We start from the raw sequence: 17,013 nt of genomic DNA, 5'->3' as shown, positions 1-17,013 counted from the left end.
TGTGTTCACACCTCGTGTGCAGGCCTGGCTGGCTACTTCTGGGTGGTACGCGCCTGTGTGAAGATGCAAAGGGGATGCAAGGGTGGGATGAGATCCATCAAAAGTCTGTGCGTGGGAGCATGTCTTGCAAAGTGCCCAGACCACACCAGGATCTCAGAGAAGCTGTTGAAGGCTGGGGCCGCAGGACACAGAGGGCAAGAAAGGCCCAGGTCTATGGCCATCCAGCTTCACCAGTCTTGGGGGACTTCAAGAGACCAGGGTGTCTCTCTGCCCTCGAGCTGGCAAAGGATTTCCCATTGCAGCCCCTTATCCCCTGACCATGAATCGTACAAGCAGTTCCAGCCTCCTTTCTGCACTTGAGCAGTGGCTGGCAGCTGGCTGGGGAGGAAGGAAGCAGGTGTGGATATGGGGGCTTCCTGGGCACCTGGGCAGAGGAGAGGCTGAGGGAAATGGGGGCCTTACCCAAGAGGGGAGCAGACAGCAGTGGTTGGAGCCCTTGCATTATCTTCCCACCTGACTTGGAGACCTGATCTGAAGACAGATCTTAGCCGGAGGGTCTGGGGATGTGGAGCGCAGAGATGAGGTGGACTGAAGGGCCAGGTGTAAAGGGATGAGTCTCATCACCCAGAGGGGAGTTGCGTTCTCAGTTTTTATAGGGCCCTTGAAGAGAAGAGTCAGGTTTTTCTACTCGGACATGTCTGGTAACCCAGCACTTGTTTAAAGGTTAAGGGAAGGTGATGATAAATTTGAAAGGATGCGTGGGGTGACGTTGGGGAGGGGCTGCTGCATCTCAGGACAGAAGAGGTAGAAGGGGATTAATCCCTGTAAAAGGTGGGGTGGAGTGGGGGGGAAGCCGAGGGGTCTCCCATCTCTTCGGTCTCTCTTCTCCCTCCCTCCTGAGGATCCTCTTCCTTGGGCCCTTCCTCTCCCCGGTTTCTCCCTCCAGACTCTCCTCAGCCCAGTTGGCCAGCCTCTCTCCTGGCTCTGTGGTCCTCGAGGGATGCTGACCGCCATGAGGGACACTGTCGTGCTCCAATCTCTGTGATCCTCCAAAAGGTTCTGCTGCTTCCCTTCCTCGGGAAGGGCAGGGAGGTGCTACGTGCTGCATGCAGGTTCCCTCCATGCCTCCCAGCTTCCCCTTTCAGGGAACCAGCAAGCTTTCAGGATTGTTGAAGATCAGCTTGTAATTAACATTCTGGGCTGGTCTGTGGGCAGGTACCACAGGACTCTGGGAACTGGGGGAGATCACCTAGACGGCATTTCCTTCCTCTCTCCCCAGTTTGTGTGGGTTCGCGTGTGTACATCTTTTCTGCATCTGTCTCTTTCCCCTGTTATTTATCTCCCTTCTCTACTCCCATCTCTTGGCCCCGGACTCTTGTCTCCTTCCTGCTCTTCTGGACTCCAGCTGCCTCTCAGGCTTTCACTGTTATGTGTTTTTTCACTTCCTGTTTCTCCTCCTGGTATCTGCCTGCCTCTCTCTCTCTGAGTGTTCTGATCTTGCCTTCAGTTCCTCTCCCTTTAGGTCTCTCCCTCTGTAGGCCTGTCTCTATCGCTCTCTCCCCACACCTCACACCCTCCCTTTCTGACTGTAAATGTTCAAATAAGTGAAAAAGCCCGAGCCCCATGTGCCTGGCAGCAGAAAGTAACTTTGCAACCCCAGAAGTGTGGCAGAGACTGTGTACAACAAAAGATTCTCCATTACTGCCTCTCAGTGCTGGGTTTACTGCGCTAAAAAAGGAGGAATTCCAGGCAGGAGAGGAAGAGGGGCCTTCGTGAAGCTGTGGCAGGCAGCAGTGGGTGTGGAAGGGCTCTGACCATTTTATCAGCCCCGAGACACTCCACGGGTTATTTCACCTCTCTCCTTGTCTGAGGCCAGGTGCCAAACCTCTCCATCTGGGTCCCCCATGCATGTTGATGCTTACGCCCACTGGGCCTGCCCCCCACACACCTAGACCATCACAATCCCCACAGATCCCCCGGCCATGGCTCGGTCAGTCATGGACAGGTGTCAGGGAGACCCCCTCTCAGGCTCCAAATTTCCTTCTGATCTCAATGAGAACCTGGCGCCCAGGAACCAACCTTCCCGAAAGTACAATGTCACCTTTCGTGTTTACAGGGACCACCTCTGTGAGGTATGAGAAAAGCTGGTATGGATCTTAGGATTGGAAGTGCAGAGTCCAAATCCAGCGCCCCCCACCTTGAGACTTTGGGCAAGTTATTTAATATCTCAGACCCTCAGTTTCTTCACGTGTTAGATGTGGGCTTAATCGTATCTGTCTTGCAGATAATAATAAGGATAACAATACCTATCTAATGAGTAACACGTATCTCAAGGATCCACTTATTAGGAACAAGTGTGGTTGGAGATCTGCCAGGACATGAACTCAGTGGGCGAATGTTTGAAACAAGTAACATAATTCGGATGTACGCCCATTTCACAGTCTCACCCTTGAGTTCATCCAGGAGGTCCAGGTGGATTTCAGCCGGTCCTGATGGTCTAGTTATACCCATTTCTGAATGAAATGCAGAATTTGTGCAGCATGCAGAGCAGGTGCTACCAGTGCCCTCCACGTCCCATCAGCCCTTAACATTTTCCTGCGCTGGCCCAGATGCCAAGTGTCAGCACCTGCGCCTGGGCCTGCGGGTCTCTCTGGAGTCTGCTGGGGCAGGACAGAGGTGCTGGGAATTAAGGCCCCTGGGAGCAGCCCTCCATGGCCTCCCAAAGCTGGTGGATAAACACCCCAGCTCCCTTGCCCTCTGGGTGCAAACTCTGAAGATCAGTGCCACCCTGTGACCCGAGGTCCCCGCAGGACTGAGCTCCAACTTCCTCAGTGTTAACCAACTTGACGACACATCCCACATTGGTTCTCGCCTTCTCTGACCCTACCAGCACTTCCTTCACCTCCCAACTAAACTACATGTGCCCGCATCCTTGCCTCGGGTGTCTGCTTCTGCAGGAAACCAAACCAAGATGGCATGGTATCACGCTAAGCCTTTGGGTCTTAGGGTCAGAGCCCTGGGCTCTCAATTCAACATAGGTTTAACTTAGCTGAGGGTTCTTGCCTCTTTACCAGTTTTGATCCTAATTTTCCCACCCTCGAAATGGGGCTACTAAAGATTCCTTTCTTACCCATCCTAGAGGCTGATGTGCGGATCAAATGAGAGGATGCAAGTGAAAGGAAATGGTAAACCATAAAGCCATGTAAAGAGTTACCCTCATCATGAGGATTTCTTCTTGTCCGTGTAATCTCAGCATCGAGGGCTATTTGGGGGTGGGGGTCTCCAGGCCATCCTCTCTGGCACAGAGTCTGCTGAGCCCGTCTGCCGGCCTCTTTCATCCTGGGAGTGCCTTCTGCACTGTGATCCCTCATATTCTCCCCCTGCGTCCCTGACTTTGAAGTATTTAAAGGAGCTCTTGTTACCGGCTTTGGAATTCCTCACGAGGGGCTTCTCACATTGTTTTCCTGGACGTGTGACTTCAAGTTTTGCATCTGACTTTTCCCTGTGATTAATAATTAATAATAAAATGTAAATATGTGAATGGATTATATACATGTAACTGATGTTTTCCCCTTGGCATGACCTCTTTTTCTTGCTAGTTAGCCACGCAGAGGGTTTTTTTCCCCTCCTTTCTAGAAACTAGTCTTTTTGATCCTTAGCACACATTTTTGCAAGCTTTCAGGGAGGCTTCTCTTTATTTTTTTTTTTCAATAGTGTATAGGTTTCTTATGATTTAAAATGTTTTTTTTACCTTTCTTTTAACCATTTCTTTCGATTTTTCGCCTTTAACACATGGTCTCATTTCTTGTTTTTCTATGAGACATGATTGGCGGCATGATGGGTATTTTGGGCTTTCCCACCAGGGGGCTGAACCTCAAGGTGCTGGGGTCTGAAGGAGCCAGAGCTTCACCCACAAGTGCTTTGTTCCTATCTTCCCTCCAGAAGAAACCTGCCCCCTTCCCGCCACCGAATGCAGCAAGCCCTGTGCATGTGGGTGATGGGCACCCCTAATCTCCATCACCACTGGGGACTGGCTTTGCGATGCCACTTTATCACTCGCACCAGCTGCCTGCACTTGCACACCTCGCCCTTAATTAATTACACCCTGTGCGCAAGGAGCCACCTCCCTCCCAATGACAGCCTTCAAGCCCCATCAGATGAAGAAGCAAAACCCTTTCATCTCTCCTGATGGCTCCTCTCTTTCTGCACCATTTTTTTTCTATCCTGCCAACTGTGGCTCCTCAGCATGTTGGTTTGTGCTCCTGGTCCAAAGCCATCCCATGGGGCTTGGACTCTGCAATGAAATCAAGCTCCAGGAAGCAGGTTGTAGGGTCCCATCATGTGGGGCAGGAAGCAGAGGCTCGGGAGGTGGGGTTGGTCTTAGGAGGCCCCAGAAGCCGGTGATCCAAAATAGTCAGAGGGTATTTCAGGGCATGGGAGCACGAGATGATGTACAAGTCTGGGCTGGGGGGAGCGGTGGTCGCCAGAGATCAGAGATGGGCTTTCCGTAGGGTTGTGGTGACCTATGCCGAATTTGTACATGTGGTGCCAGGGTCTGCTATTGTGTCATAGATAGTGAGAGGCTCTGCAAACAGAGGCACAGACAGCAATGGGGTCTGCAAACCACAACGCAGACAGCGACACGACAGTGATAAGTCTCAGTGGAGGGCAGCACTGAGCGATTGGCTCCGCATCCGTGGCACCCACAGTGCAGACACCATAACTCCAGTCGTGACGGACTCTGCAAACAGGGCAAGGAGGGGCTCTGCCGACAACGCCTGTGATGGTGACAGACTCTGGATATCCAGAGACAGTGGCATCAACACTGAGGGGCTCAGCAAACAGAGGAGCTGGAGGAATGGGCTAAGTCAACACCGTGACACCAACAGAGACCGTGACAAGTACTGCTAACAGCAACAGGAACAGCGCCCGCCTCTCCCAATAACGCTGAGCTCTGCAAATAAAACCAAACTCCACGAATAACAAACAGTGCCGCGCTCTGCGAATGGTGACGCAGGGGGTGACAAGCTCTGCAAACAGCTCCAAGCTCTGCAACTAATGACGCACGGTGCCAGGCTCTGCACACAGCCAGTGTAGCAGCAACTAGGGTGTGGCCAGCAGGTTGGAGGTCATGGCCGGTTATTTCAGACACAGGCCCTGAGAGCACCGATTCTCCTCTCACCTTCTCCGGCATTCCCTGCCTCGCCCTCACTCCCTCCACTTTAATTTGAACTCTCCTTTAATTTGAACACCCTTCCTTGGCTCTCACTTCCTCTTCTCTGTCAGTTCCCTTTCTTTTGGGGCTAAGCCTCTCGAATGAAGAACCATGGCCCCATGCCTTCTGGAACCCGCTCCTCTCAGTGGTGACCTCCTCATAGAAAGTCGCTCCCGCCACTCAGGCGCATCAGCTTATGCTCTGGCTCCCCGTGTTTCTGTGGCTGAGCTGCCCGCCGCTCCTCAGATTGTCACTCGTTTCACATGGAACATGTCTCGGAAGAGGGACGCCTGGAAGAGGGACGGGGAGGGAACAATGACCCACAGATCGTATAAGCCCCATATGCGTCTTCTCTGCTTCACACTTCACTGTAACCCTGTGAGGAGGGGGATACGAGGAAACAGAAGATTTAAGGGAGATAAATGAGATCATGCCTGTGAAGGGGACACAGGTCTTTCTTTGGGGTCAGCACCTCACTCCCTCCTTATGAGGGGGTGTCTCAGTGGTGGCAGAGCCCTGCCAGGCCAGTGGTTAGGACTCTGCGCTTTCACTGCTGAGGGCACAGGTTCAATCTCTGGTTGGGGAACTAAGATCCGGCAAGTCGCGTGGTGCAGCCAAAAAAAAAAAAAAAAGTTTGCAGCATTAGCATCGCCTGGATCTTCGTTAGAAATGGAGATTCTCAAGCCCCTCCTGGACCCACTGAGTCAGGAACAGCAGGGTTTCGGCAGCTGTCTGTTGAACACAACCTCTAAGCACCACTGATGTACCTTAAAGTACGAGAGCCCCTGGCTTAACACCTGTGAAGCACTTAGAATAACACCTGGGACATAGTAAGTGTTTAATAAATGTGAACAGCTTATTATTATTATTATTATTAGCCGGGGCATTCATTATCCCCAGCTCTGGGAGGGGAAGTTTGGCCCAGCTCTGGAGGAGAAAAGGCTGAGCACCATTTTCATGTTCAATAAATGTCCTGGGTTGCTGTGGACTGGTCTGTTTTGGTTTGTCCAACTGTAGAATTTCCAGCTCCCAGAACAGTGCTTGGGACACAGCCTGAAACTGACAATTATTATTATTTTTTTTTTTAAAATTATTTATTTATTTATTTATTATTTATTTATGGCTGTGTTGGGTCTTCGTTTCTGTGCGAGGGCTTTCTCTAGTTGTGGCAAGCAGGGGCCACTCTTCATCGTGGTGCGCGGGCCTCTTCACTCTCGCGGCCTCTCTTGTTGCGGGGCACAGGCTCCAGACGCGCAGGCTCAGTAATTGTGGCTCACGGGACCAGTTGCTCCGCGGCATGTGGGATCTTCCCAGACCAGGGCTCGAACCCGTGTCCCCTGCATTGGCAGGCAGATTCTCAACCACTGTGCCACCAGGGAAGCCCGAAACTGACAATCATTTACTGTATGAACGTGGTGTTCACCTTCTCACTCTGTCTCATCTGTTCGTCTGGCCTTGAGAAGAGGAGAGGACATCAGGGCTGAGGAGTGGACTTGAACCCCACACGAAACACCCGTCTCTCGGGAGCATTTTCTGCCTACCTAGGGCTTGGTTTCCATGCCGCCTTGTTTCTGTGAGTTAATTATAGAGTGTGGCGTGTGTGTGATTGTGTGTGTGGCAGGGGTATTACCAGGTCCTTGTGTTTACATCACAATGTATCAATAAGAAAAAGACAGACAATTTAAGAGAAAAAAATGGATAAAAACCTTGCTCCTGTCTCAAAAAAGGATAGCTGCATGGCCAAAAAACATGAAAAGGAGTTCAACATCATTGGTCTGTAGGGAAATACATACTAAAACCACAATGTGATGCCACCACACATCTGGATAAGGAAAAGATGGGAAATCCTGGGAGGAAGATGTGGAGTAATTGAACTCTCATACATACATGGCGAGTGTGAGAATCAATGGATAAAGCCACTTTGGACAGCTGTTTGGAAATTTTGGTATTTCCACTCCTGGGTATAATATACGTGACAGAAATACATCCATATACTCTTCCGAAAGACACGTAGTAGAAAGTTCATAGAAGCACTGTTTTTCATGGACCCCAACTGGAAACGACCCAAACAAAACTTTGTGAAGAGTGGAATGAATAGATCAAGTGTAGTATATTCACACAGTAGAATACTACACAGCAATGAGAATTAACAATCTATAATTACACTCAACAGCCTGGAAGAATCTGATGAACATACTCCTAAGGGGAAGAAACCAGACATGAGAGAATATGTACATACATTTGATTGCACTTATCCAAAGTTCAGTAACAGACAAAACTAAAGTAGTGGTTACCCTTGGGAAAGTAGTAACCAGAAGGCAGCCTCAGGGGGCTTCTGAGGCGCTGATAGGATATGTTGGTTGGAATGCTGGTCACAGAGATATGTTCAGTTTGTGAAAACTCATTGCAATGTACAGTTCTTATGAGTACACTTCTCCACATGATTATTTCCACAAAAAGTTAAACAACGTAAACGATCATGGAATGTCAGGTGGTTTGTGTATTTTACAGTTCCTGAGGGGGCAGCCCACTAGAGGGGAAAGGCAGTCCAGAATCTAAGACCTGGACCCTGAGCTCAGGCCACTTAAGCATTCCAGGAATTTGTGTCCTTATCAGTAGATGACAAGGGAATCCAGACTTAAGAGAAGGAAATTGCCCAAAGTTCATATGCGGTGGCTGGCACAGCCAGTGACCTTTCCTTGGCCACATGCATGAAGGTAACCGAGGCCTGGGCCACCTGATTTTAGAATCCATGAGATGATGTGTGCAGAGGGGCCTGTACAAGGTGGCACAGCAGGGCCGTGCGGACTGCCATTGCCAGCATTCTCTGAGCCAGAGATACATCCATCTATTTCTCCATTACCTCCCAACTTCATGCTCATTCTTTCCAATGACACACTCTCGTTCTTTCTTGAAAGTGATTACAATTCCTAAATGAACACACAAAAATAAATCTCTTCATTAACCAGAGAAAAAAAATGTACCACCTGAGTGGAACTTGCACCAGAATGCAGTAGAAGCACAGCATCATATTCCGGACTAATCACCCCTGTCTCTGCAGATGGATGTGTTCAGCACAGTGGTTGGGTGATGAGGGGGGGTGAAGGGAAGCTGCCTTGTTTAGGGCAGCTTTTCCAAAGGTGTTCTTCAGAATGCTAGTCCCATGAAATGTTAAGTGGGGTCATGAGGTGACAATTCCATCCTCAAATGTATTTGGGGAACTGCTAGGTGAAATGTTATAAGGTGCATGTTTTTGCTGCAGGACTTCTCAGAGCCTTTACTATGCTAGTGGGCATAATGAATCACCAAGATGGGGATCAAGTAGATAGCATTTCTCTAACTTATTTGATTTCTCACCCCTTTTTGATTGGAAGGGCACCTTGTGAAAAGTGTTCCCTGGCACCCAAAATGAAAAACATTGACACAGACACAACCTCGTTCCAAGAGTTAGGGGATCTAGCTTACAGATTCATCTTAGTTATCAATCAGCAGGACACCTTGGGCAAGTCCCTGTTTTCTTGGAGCCTCAGTTAATTGGAAGGAAAGGGCTTGAAAACCAAGGATATGGATTTGCTAGAGAGAGGGGTGTGGTGCTCTAACCATTATCTTACCACTTTTTTAACTTTGTTGCATTTAATACTGTGGCATTAGGCAATGGACTTGATTATTTATGAATGGGGCAAATGCTGTTGACAAGTAACCCCAATAGCTGTTACCTTCATTTCTTGCTAAAAGAATCCTGATTTTTCCCCTCTGGCATTGAGCACTGTGATAGGGTGAATCCCTTTCTTTTCTGTTTAAAAGTGGTCATGTGAGGATGTGATGGTTGGAGCTGTGGCAGCCATATTTTGAGCATAAGACAACAAGGATGAAAAACAGAAAGCTGAGGAGGCATAGAGTTAGGAGGGAAAGAGCCTGGGTCCTTGATGTCATCATTGAACTGCTGAACTAATATTTAAACTATATTCCTCTAACTTCTTGTCAAATAAACAATAAGTGCCTGCATAGTTTTAGTTACCATCAGTTTGATTTGCTTTTACTTGTACTCATACCTAAACTTACTGATAATATTTATGTCTTTTTACCTTTTATTATTCTATTTTCTCATTTGTAAGTGATCCTCAGTTGTAAGATGCATTCATGATTAATTTATTAGTAAAGATGAGATCGGAGGCTCTGGTGTAATAACAGACAAAACCCTGAAATCTTAGTGACTTCACCCAACAGTAGCTATTCCTCACTCCATCACAGTCTAATATGAGTTAGGTAACCCCATCTCAACTAGCAGCTATATTATCTGGAACACATGGTATATTAGGTTAAGCTAGGTTGCAATAACAATCCCTGAAATTTCAGTGGCTTAATACATAAAGGTTTATTTTTGGTTCACGTGAAGTCTGCTCTTGGGCCATTGGCTCTCAGGAGCAGTTCTCTTCCAAGGGGTGACTCAGGGATCCAGGCTGCACCTTACAGATACAGACTCCAGAATAGGTGATTTCCTGGTTGTTGAAGCCAGAAAGTAGAGTGTTGAGGGTCATGCACCAACCCTTAAATATTTTGGCCTGGAAGTGACATCACTTCTCTTTACAGTGCATTGTCCCAACTTAACTTCAAGGGAAGCTGGGAGATGCAGAGATGCATATAGGTATTTGGTGAGTGTTAATCGTCCCTGGCACAGTGTAGTAACAGCTTGTTTAATAACCTTGTCTCTGCCTGAGAGCCTGAAATATGTTCAGTGGAGGCTGGGGGCAGGGAGAGGGGGAGAGTGATGCTTTCCTGATCCCACTGAATCCAGCTTCCAGAGGCCAGGCCAGGCACTAGGTTAAATGTAGCACAAGGAAAGAGCCAGCTTAAGACCCAGAAGTTTGGTTCTAGTCTTTGTGTTCCTATCAACTTTGGGCAATCCACTTTCCTATGGGCTTGTCTAATCTGAAAAATAAGGATTTTGACCTTGTTCTAGTCACCATGGATGTGTAATGTCATCCCCAAACAACAAACATTTACTATTGTTCATGGTTTCCCTGGGTCAGGATTGCAGGAGTGGCTGGCTGGGTGCTTCTGCCTCAGGCTCTCTTATCCAGTCATTGGAAGGCTTGACTGGGCTGAGGATCCGTTTCCGTGGCGGCTCACTCACGCAGCTGGCAACGTGGTGCTGGGTGCTGGCCCGAGGTCTCAGTCCCTCTCCACATGGGCCTCTCCACAGGTCTGCTTGGGCTTCCGCTTGGCCTGCGGCTGGCTTCCCCCAGACCAAATGATCCCACCCACCACGATGGAAGCTTCATGCCTTTAAGACCTGGCTTCGGAAGTCATACATGAACACTCCACCACATTCTGTGTGTCACACAGGCCCACCTTGACTCAGTTGTCAGAGGGGACTACACTAGGGGTGGATACCAGGAGGTGAAATAGTGGAGAACCATCAGGAAGGCTGGCTTCCCAAACCCTACCTCTAAATTCTGACATTCTTTGTCTATGATGCAGCAATACCCTTCCCTGCAAGGAAAGTGCAGATAAGACCAGATCCTCCTGAGGTCTCCTAAAATGCTCCTGGCGTTCTAGGATGAGACAGTTTCTGGAAGAAAAACTTCAAGAGTAAACGCATTTTCTACTTAATTCTTTCAAGAACTCTGAAACTGATGCTATATTTATCATCCCCATTTCACAGATTGGGACACTGAGGCCCAGAGAGGTTGAACTTGCCTAAGGTCATGGTCAGCATATGCTGAGTCAGATTTCACACCCAGAGCCTGTGTTATCAATACCCCCTGGAGCCAGGCTTAGCCCCAGAGTAGTGGACAGTGGCCCTGACTCTCCCCCCACCGCCCCCAGCCTTGATCCCAAGTTTCCCTCTGTAGCCTGGAGGTAGGGCACTAATGTAGCCTCTCTGGGGAAGCACTTGGCAGTGTCCAGGCAGCTGCCCTTCCCCGCTCCGCATAGCGTCCACTTCTTCCTGCAGGGCTCCCACCCCGTCTGGAAGGACTTGCACCCCAAGAACTTGCTTGGAAACTGGAAGTCCCTTCAACCTTTTAATATTTCTCATGCACGTTGAGCTAATGGTGTTAGTGCCAGAACAAAACAGTGTGTCCCTGATTAGGGGAGTGACAATGGAGTCTGATAAGTCAGAACAAGGAGTGATTTCGTTGTGAGCTGACACATTAGGGCTTAGCTGTGTAACTGCCTTTTTCTTTAACTGCCAGCAGCAAGTAAAAAAGCTCCTGACCACAGGTTTATTAAATGTTGTGGACTTAGATAAGATGATTTAAAGTTCATGCTTCTGTTCCTGATCTGCCTATTGCCAAGAAGCCTGATCAAAGACTTAACCCATCTCAGCAATTTGCCTGCCCTTGAATGAGATGAATGAGCCATTTCTCAGGCTTTGGGCTCTGAGGACAAGAGGGGGACCCATGAGCCTGGAGCAGCATCCAAAGGCGCTGCCATTCCCTGGGGGTGGGGGGAGGTGGGGACCAGGAGAAACTCCGGATGCCCTGATTCGCTGCGTGTCCCCGGAGGGCTTGGTGTGATCAGTCTTGGGTGTGTCTGTGTGTGTGTTTACCACGAGTGGTGTATGGGACACCATACGTGTGGGACCATGTACCCGGGGGTGGCGTGTGTAACGGTGGGCAGCCGGGAAGGTCATGGTTGAGAGTACAGGCCCCGAAGACTCGCTAGACGATTGGCTCTACATGTACAGCTGGGACCCTCAGTGGGTTTCCTCATCTGTGAAATCAAGTCGATAACAACAAGGGCACCTACCTGCAAGGTTCTTGTGAGGATTAAATGGGGTAACACCTGCAGGGTCCTCTGAACACTGCCTAACATACGGTAAGCACTTACAATGACGCCTACTTTTATTTCCTGTGTTTTGGGTGTGCATCTGTGTGGACTCCCGTCTGGGATACGTGTGTTTATGTGCATCTGTGTTCAGTGTGTGTGTGTGTGTGTACATAAGGGCACCCCAGGGAGGTGTGCATGGAACCTCTGGAGTTAAAGGCAGTGAACTCCCCCTTCCCAGGCAGAATGCGGAACCCACACCTTTCAGTTGAAGAGCCCACCTGACCCTGGGGGGCTAAGGAAAGTTCTCCCATCGCTGCAGAGGCCTCCTTTGCCAGGGGCTGGGGAGGGGAGGACAGGCGGGTAACTGGATGACCTGAAAGTTGGAGGCAGAGAATCAAAGTCTTTCCGTCAGTGAAATTAAACTCATATAGCTTAATGGAGCTCCAAGGAGCCAGCGTTAACTCTGGCTGATTTTACTCTAATTTTTGTACATTAGCAAACTGGGAGGGTTTGCTAGTTCAGCACACTGCAAGCCCCTCTTCACCTACCACCCGTCCCCCGCCACCGGCTCTGTGCCATCAGTGCTCCCTGGGGCCTGGGCACTTCAGGGACGCAGAGTCAGCCAAGCATAATGGTGCGGGGACTGCCCTGGGCCACCCGCCTGGCTGCCGTGTCTGACTTATGGCCCTATGAGCAAGCTGCCAATTCAGCCCCATGAAAGGATTCAGGCTACATTTCGCAGATAAGTGGGATGACTTAATCAGGGCCCTGGGCTCAGCCTTTCCCCTTTGGGGTTACAGTTGAGTGTGCCAGGGCGTGGCTTCATGGAAGGGAACACTACCTGACAGTCCCAGTAACACTCACCCAGCAGGGACGGTGTCAGGAGTGTTCCCATGTCCCCACTTCTGCACCTGGCTTCACGCCCCTCACAGCAATTCAGCCATGGCTTCTTCCACGCGTCCAGCTGTCTTTATCCTCTACACCTGGGAGTGACACACTGCCCCTCATCTACCTGTGAGAACCTATCCTCCCAGCAGTGGGGTTGGAGCATCACATATCCTGGGCCCCTTATAACTGATGTCCTACTTTTGAGATGAGGCAGACAGCTGGGAAAGCCAAGAAGGGTGATGTCAACTGGGCCGTGACCCTGGCAGCTTGGTATACTGGAAGGGACCTGGCCCGGAGTGGGAGCTGGGGGTGAGGCCCTGTTTCTTCACCTGCAGATGGAAGGGCTTCAGCTAGATCAGTGGTTCAGAGACTTTGGAGAGCACGACATTCACCCAGAGTACGTGTTACAGGTTCACCCCCAGACGCTGACGTTCTAGTTCAGAAGGTGTGGGCTGGGCTGGACTCGTCTGTAGCGGGCATCTCAGGTGATTTCATGCATGTGTCCTATAGATGGTGACTAAGGTCCCTCCCTGCCCTTACACTCAGGGGCCTTCCAGCCTTTGGTGGACCAGAGCACAAGGGCCATCTCTCGCTTGGGGACGTGTGAGGGTGGTGGTTTTTACTGTGCTACTGAAGGCAGATGACGTCACGTGCCGCATCCCCTCCCAGGGTGTGCAGTTCTGGGAAGATTAAACAGCTACAGATCTGCCCCTTCCTGTCGAAAGCACATCAGGGTGGATAGCTGACCCTCCAGGAGCTCAGGCAAAAATTTTGGCACAATCTCAACTCACCTTTTTTTACATCCCACACCCAGTCTGTCAGTAAATCCTGCCAGCTCCACTTTAATGTGACGGCATCCCACTGCCTGTGGCTGCCTGACTGTCTCTTTTTTGGACAACAGCTTCCTAACTGGTCTCCCTTTCTGGTCTATTGCCCACACAGCAGCCAGAGGGATCCTTTTAAAGCATGTCACTCATCTGTGCAAAATCTTCCAGGGGCTTCATACCACACCCCAAATAAAATCCCGAGTCTTTATCTTGCTTACATCAGCTGGCCCCCACTACCTGCCCGACCTCGTCTCCTACCACTCTCCTCTTTACTCCCTCTGTTCCAGTCACGGACTCCTCGGTCTCCTCGCTGTTCCTTGAATACACCGAACCTGCTCCCACCTCAGGGCCTTTGCACTTGCTGTTCCCTCTGCCTGGAATGCTCTATCCCCATATGTCTGCATGGTTTGCTCCCTTGCTTCATTCAGGTCTATCTCAAATGGCAATCAGAGAGTTCTGGTCTTCTTTGATGAATCTTTGTAAACTAATATCCCCTGCAGGTGTTATTCCCTCAAGCAGCTTTATTTTATGTGTGTGTGTGTGCGTTTACTGGTTTATTTGCTTAAAGCATCTTACCATCCAGGAGAATGTAAGTTCCTTGAAGGCAGAGAGGTGGATTGTTTTCTTCTCTGTTCCCAAAGCCTAAAACAGCACCCAGCAGGCAGTAGGCTCTCAGAATACTCATGATGAATAAATGAAATGAGTGAGTGGATGGCTGAGTGAAGTGACAGTGCCTCAGGCATAACCCTAAACCTTGTCTGATTTTTTAAACAAGCAAATTAGTCATGAACTTTGTAATTTCCAATATATTATTAACAAGTTATGAGCAATATACTCACCCTTGGCCTCAGTGATTGGCATGAGCTGGTTGCTGCTGGGTGCTCATGTGACATCAGCGTGGGTAGCTGGGGCCGTGCAAATGCTCAGTCTCTGATTTGAAGGGAGTGCCTGAAATAGCACCTTCCTGTTCAGGATGGATTCATTCTCCCCACACAGCAGGCGTGACTCCCCAGCCCTGACCAGGGCCTGGCGATGTGGGATTCTCCACTTAGACATCCTGCGTTGTGCGGTGGGGAAGTGACACGTTGCCTTCCGAAGGTACCTCGCATTTCAAAGATCTATCATATCTACTGTATTAGTTTGTTAGGGCTACCGTAACAACGTACCACAGACTAGGTGACTTAAATAACAGACAATTCTGGAGGCTGGAAGTCTGAGATCAAGGTGTCAGCAGGGCTGGTATCTTCTAAACCTCTCTCCTTGGCTTATAGATGGCCAGTGTCTCCCTGTGTCTTTACATGGTCTTCCTACTCTGCGTGTCTGCGTCCTAATTACCTCTTCTTATCAGGCCACCAGTCAGATTGGATTAGGGTCCACCCCAAAGACCTCATTGTAATTAATTACCTCTTATAAGACCCTATTTCCACATACAGTCACGGTCTGAAGTACTGGGGGTTAGGGTTTCAACATATGAATTTTTTGCGGGAGGGTGCAAATTCAGTTTATAACAACATTATAACATTTAACTATTTCCTTTTAACTCTTTACAGAAATTTCCTAAATAATCAATTTTAAAGTAAGTTGCTAACATGGGTTTAATAGCTTCTCAAGATGCATATGATTGTCATTCCCATTTTACAGAAGAGGGGACTGAGAGGGTAGGTGCCTTGGGCCGAGGCCACACAGTGAGGTTAGCGATGGGACCAGGACTGGACCCCAGCACAGTGTTCCTTTCAGCGCCCAGTCACCTCCTGTCCTTGGGATAAAAGGCAGCAAATCGACATGAAGTATTAATTAATGAACCCAGTGCTGCCATTTTCCAACTTGTGCTCTAGAACCCTCTGGAGGAGACAGCTGGAAGGGAGGGGTCTTTTGTGCTCTTGAATCCCTAATGAGGCTAATTGCTCTGCTTGGCACGCTGTGTGCCTCTAGTTGGTTTACTACAGAGCGGGGCAGTGAGAGGAAGGTGGGGTAAATAATCAGCAGAGTAACTAAGCTGGTAACCTCCCAAGGGCACGGTTCTGTTCCCAGAGATTCCATCTCCAGCGCTGGAGGGAAGCTGGAGTGCCACCAGGAGGGAGAGGACACTTCAGGAATGGAATCCTCCCACCCGCCCACTACCGTTTCCATCTGGTGAGGGACAACGATTCCACACTAGGGATGAGCACACACCTGCACAGGTGATCCTTTGGAAACCTGAGCTGGGCGAGCAGCAAGTTGCAAGAGGGTGAGGCCAGCAGTCCAAAAGGCTGAATGTACTTCTGCAGGCCTACCTGCTCCTCCTGGGTAGATGGGACCAACCTTCTGGATGTGTCATGTCCCTACGGCGTTTTCCCTGACACCAGACGATTCTACCCTCTCCTGACCCCCTTTCCTCCTTCCTTGAATGAGACTGTCATTCCTGGAGCCACAGGAGCCGTCTTGTGTCCATGAGACTCTAAGCAATAGGGATGAGAGCCAGCTCGTGCGGATGGTAGAAAAGGCCTGGGTCTCTGACGACATGATTGAGCAGCTAAGTCAATACCAGCAACACCTATCCCTGGATTACTTGATATTTAAGAAAAATAATCACCTTTTAATTTAATCTATCTGATTGGGTTGCCTGTTAATTGCAGCTGAATGCATTTCTAATGATGCATTTGGTGAGTCAAAAACAGGCTGTCTCTAAGGATCAGCCTATAAGAGCCATCGTATCTTCAGGGATTCCCCACCTGGTTATTAAGTGGAATGGATGGAAGTGGCTTCAAAGATGTGGCGTTTGAGCAGGTCCCTATCGGCCACAGGGCTTCTTTCCCTGTCCCTTCCTTTCTGTCAGGTGAGAGGTGGCCCTGGCCCTCAGGAAGCTGAGTATTCTTAGATTCTTGCCATCTTTACCCCACCTTGCCGAGCTCTGCCCTAGACTCAAGGGTTGATCTTTTCCCTCCATGGAAAAAGCGTGGGAAAGATCATTCCCCTGGACTCAACCCTTGGCATCTCTGCATTGTCTCCCATCTCTCCTCAGCATCACTTCTTTCCAGGTCATTCCTGGAAATATTAAACACACAATCAGCCCACCATACTGTGTGCAAGGGAAGACCCCAAAACAAAATGAACAAGAACCTCAGGAGAGAGAAATCTTGGAGCATGACCCATAGTAACAATTTTTCATATTTTCTAGTAATCCATTTATATCTTCCCAGCCAATCTCTGAAAGAGAGATTTTAATTCCATTTTGTGGGTGAGGACTTTACCTGGATGCAGTTGGCAAATCATGGGTACTGAGCAAAGCTTCAGAGCTGGGCTTTGTTGTTCTAACCATGCTCTTTGGTG

The sequence above is a fragment of the Balaenoptera borealis genome (assembly GCF_965194805.1).
Source record: "Balaenoptera borealis genome assembly, chromosome: 12".
Taxonomy (NCBI): Eukaryota; Metazoa; Chordata; class Mammalia; order Artiodactyla; family Balaenopteridae; genus Balaenoptera; species Balaenoptera borealis.
This window is presented reverse-complemented; position numbering follows the sequence as displayed.